The sequence below is a fragment of the Notamacropus eugenii genome, chromosome 3 (genome assembly GCF_028372415.1).
Source record: "Notamacropus eugenii isolate mMacEug1 chromosome 3, mMacEug1.pri_v2, whole genome shotgun sequence".
Classification (NCBI taxonomy): Eukaryota; Metazoa; Chordata; class Mammalia; order Diprotodontia; family Macropodidae; genus Notamacropus; species Notamacropus eugenii.
The window spans coordinates 211,476,284-211,480,836 of NC_092874.1; the positions used below are offsets into that span (position 1 = coordinate 211,476,284).

The following is a 4,553-nucleotide window of genomic DNA, read 5'->3' on the forward strand; positions in this document are numbered from 1 at the left end:
ATGACAAAACAGGAAGATGATGGGGGAGTTGGTATACTGATTCATTGTTGGTTGAGCTGTGAGCTAATCCAACCACTCTGGCGAGCAATTTGGAACTATGCTCAAAGGGCTACAAAAATGTACATACGCTTTGATCCAGCAATATTGCCTCTAGGACAGTATCCCAAAGAAATCATAAAAGTGGGAAAGGGTCTCACTTGTACAAAAATATTTATAGTAGCTCTCTTTGTGGTGGCCAAGAACTGGAAATTGAGGGGATGCCCATCAATTGGGGAATGGCTGAACAAGTTGTGGGATATGAAGGTAGTGGAATATTATTGTGCTATAAGAAATGATGAGCAGGAAGACTTCAGAGAGGAGAACCAGGAGATCATTGTACACAGTAACAACCATAATGTGCAAGGCATTTTTCTGGTAGACTTAGCCCTTCACAGAAATGCAAGGATCTAAAACATTCCCAAAGGGCTCTTGAGGCAAAATGCATCCACATGCACAGAAAGAACTATGGAATTGGAACACAGAAAGAATCAGAATATTTTCTTTTGTGTATGTTTTGTTTTGTTTGTGATTTTATCATGGTTTCTTCTATTCATTTTAATTCTTCTATGCAACATGACTAATGTGAAAATGTGTTTAATAAGAATGCATGTGTTGAACCCATATAAGATTGCATGCCATCTTGGAGAGGGAGGTAAATCCATGACTTATGGAAGTGATTGTAGAAAACTGAAAACAAATAAATTAATCATAAAAGAGTATTTAAAAAAGAATGCTAAAATTGTCTTAACATGTAATGGGGAAAATATTATTATAAAAAAATGATAACCAGCAAATGGATTCATGAGGTAGATATAAAGGGTGACATCATAAACAAATTAGAGGAGCAAAGAAAAAATTACCTTTCAGACTGATGACCAGAAGAATTCTTTACAGAACAACAGAAGAGATTCATAGAATATATTCATAGAATACAATCAATTCCCATTACATAGAATTTATATTTTTTATACAAATAAAACCAACGTAGCTAAAGTCAGAAGGGAAGCAGATAATGATGAGAGGATCTTTCCAATAAATTTCTCCAATATCTCATTTTTACAAAACTCATTCAAAAAATTAAAAACTATCTCCCAATTGATAAACACATAGAAAATGCAGTTTTTTTGAGGAAGAAATTCATGCTAGCAATAGCCATTAGAAAGAAATCCAAATCACTACTAATTAGAGAAATATAATGTAAAGGAACTCTTAGGTTTCACCTCAGTCAATCAGCAAGCATTTATTCAGTCAGGAATTGTATCTGATTTGTGAAGCTGACAAAAAAAAGAACATAGCAAATGTTGGAAAATTAGGTATGTTAATGTGAGTTTGATCCAGTCATTGTGAAAAGTTTCACATATATAAATCAAGTTTTCAACTTGACAAAGTTTTAATATAATATATACTATTTTCCAGGCAATGTTTTAAGAGCTAAGCATACAAAGAACATAAGAAATACAATCTTCGACCTCAAGAAGCTTATATTATAGTGTCTCCTAAAGAAGACAACATGTGAACAACTAGGTAAATATAGTCTGTGGAAGGCACTCTGAGATAGTGTCACAAGTGAAATTCAACAAAAGTAGACTAAGGCTCATTTTCTTTTTTTTATTTAACAAAATTTTTTAGACTCCAATACTAGAACACAAATACAGAATACAGAAAAGAAACAAAAGCGTATCATAAACTTAAATATGGAAACATATATGAAGTTAAAAAGAAAAAAAAACATGTCATGTGCATAGCAGAACATGACAAGATTCAGATTATGTAACAATATATATTCATTTCAAGAAAATCTGTGTGATGAATAATACTTGTGTCAAAAATTGTCAATCTTTGCTTGCTTGTGAGATATATACATATAACACACATATACATACATATATAGATAAATACTTTCTCAAACTTATTCTACACCTGTTCATTGGTTTTTGTGTTTGTGAATATCTTGTTTCCTATCCATCCTGCCTCTTCTACTTTTATACACCACCTTGCCCTCTTATTACTTGCCTACCCCCCTCCAAGGATCTGTCCCCTATTTTCCCATTTTCATAAATCTAAACAACTTTCTATACCCTCTATTACCTATTCCCTCACCCTCCCCTCTAAAGTTCCCTCCCTTGTCCTCTCCTCATGCCCCTACCATTTTATTTCTTCTGACTTTAGAAGATTCTTTTATTCTTCTAAATATATATGTATTGTTCCCTCTTAAACCCATTCTCAAAGAAAGTAGGTTACCAGAACTACCAGCCCTCCTTCCCCATCTAATTGCTTTGTATCATTTCTTCCCTTTGCACCTCATTTGTATAAAATACTCTTTTTAGCTATCCCTAAATGCTATTATTTTAAAATTAATATCATAGATTTACCTCAATCTTTGTTATGAGCTACCCAATTATTAATGAGTCTTAGACATACATTTTACATATATAAAATGTAAACAATCTGTCTTTATGAATCCCTTATAATCAGTCTTTGGTAGGTATCTTATATTTCTCTCAGCTCTTGTATGTCGAATCTTCTATTAAGTTCAGGATTTTTGTTAACAAATTATCGAAAATCTGAAAGTTTATCAAATGTTCATTCTTTTCATTCCAAATAATACTTAACTTTGCAGGGTATGATATTTTTCACTGGAGCCCCAGTTCTTTCACTCTTCAATATATTGTGTTCCAAGACTTGTGGTCCTTTAATGTCTCTGCTGCTTTGTCTTATATAATTCTAATTGTGACTCCATCATATTTAAATTGTTTATATCTTCATGCTTTTAATATTTTATCATTGGGCTGGGGGTTTGGGAATTTAACTATGGTATTCCTATGAGTTTTCCTCATAGGATCTCTTTTAAGTGGTGATCAATGGATTTTTTTCTATTTCTACTCCCCTCCACCCCTTGCTATAATGCTTCAGGACAATTTTCTTTAATTATTTCTTGTATTATTTTATCAAGGTTCTTTATTTTAAATCATAACTTTCCAGTTAGTCCAACTATTTTTATATTGTCTCTTCCTGATCTATTCTCCAAATCTGTTGTTTTTCTTATGAGATGTTTCATTTTGTCTTCTATTTTTTATTATTCATATTTGATCTTATAATTTTGCTGGTCACTTTACCCAATTCTAATTTTTTTAAAAAAATATTTTATAATTTCAGTTTTCAACAATCACTTCCACAAGTTTTAAATTTTTATCCCCCTCCTTACCCCCTCCCTCCCCACAATGGCATACATTCTACACATACATTCTCATTAAACACATTTTCACAATAGTCATTTTGCATAGAATTAAAATGAATGGGAGAAATCATGAGAAAAAACAAACCAAAACATAACAAAATAGAAAATAGTCTGCTTCATTCTACATTTCAACTCCATAGTTTCTTATCTGAATGTGAATGGCATTTTGCTTCAAGAGTCCTTTGGAAATGTTTTAGGTCCTTGCATTGCTGTGAAGGGTCAAGTCTATCAGAAACAGTCCTAACACACTGTGGCTGTTACTCTGTATTATGTTCTCCTGGTTCTGTTCACTTCACTCAATATCAGTTCATATAAGTCTTTCCAGGTTTTTCTGAAGTCCACCTGTTCATCATTTTATATAGCACAATAATATCCCACTGCATTCATATACCACAACTTGTTGTCATTGTTTAGTCATTCAGTTGTGTCCAATTCTTCATGACCCCATTTTCTGGGGAGTTTTTTTTGTTAAAAATACTGTAGTGGTCTGGATTATCCCCTCGTAGATTAAGGCAAACATAGGTTAAGTGTCCTGTCCAGGGTCACACAGCTACCAAGTATTTGAGGCCAAATTTGAACTCAGGTCTTCTTGACTCCCCTGAGGCATTTAGCTATCTCTAGCTATAATGGAACTAGTAAAGAAAAAAAAAATCTCCTAGTCCAGATGGAATCACAAAATTTAATCAGACCTTTAAAGAATAATTAGTATCCACTTCTCCCCAGGATCTTTATCCATAAGAGTTGACTATGTTGCATGGAAGCAGGAGCCAGACATCCCAGGTGGCATCCCCCACAGTCAGGTACCTCCAATGAGAGCTGCATCAGCACAAACAACTTATTTTTACAGCAGCAGCAGTACCACCATATGCAGTTGCCCCTACTGCTGCTGTACCCAGGCAACTGGGTTTGATGGCCCAAATGGCTACCACTACAGCAGCAGTTGCAATGGGCTCAGCGGTTGGCCACACTATTGGGCATGCAATTACTAGTGGCTTCGGTGGTGGGAGCAGTGCTGAGCCTACAAAACCTGCTACCACCTACCAGGAGCCTCAGGGAGCCTAGCCAGTGTACCAGCTGAAGCAGCAGCAACAGCAATTCAGACTCCATCACTTCGAGATGAAGCAGTACTTAGAATGTGCTCAGAACCAGGCTGACCTGCTGGCTTTAGCGAGTTGCTGAAACAGTGCAGGTTTGTTTGAATGGATTAGCCTAATTGAGACCTCCAAAAGGAAGAAATGGAAAAATCAACTTTGAAGACCAATCAAATTTAATATAA

General features: G+C 34.8%; 1 pseudogene; it reads left to right on the forward strand.

The window, feature by feature from the left end:
* Positions 1-4,024: 4,024 nt before the first annotated feature.
* On the forward strand, positions 4,025-4,553 carry LOC140531954 (coiled-coil-helix-coiled-coil-helix domain-containing protein 2 pseudogene; annotated as a pseudogene).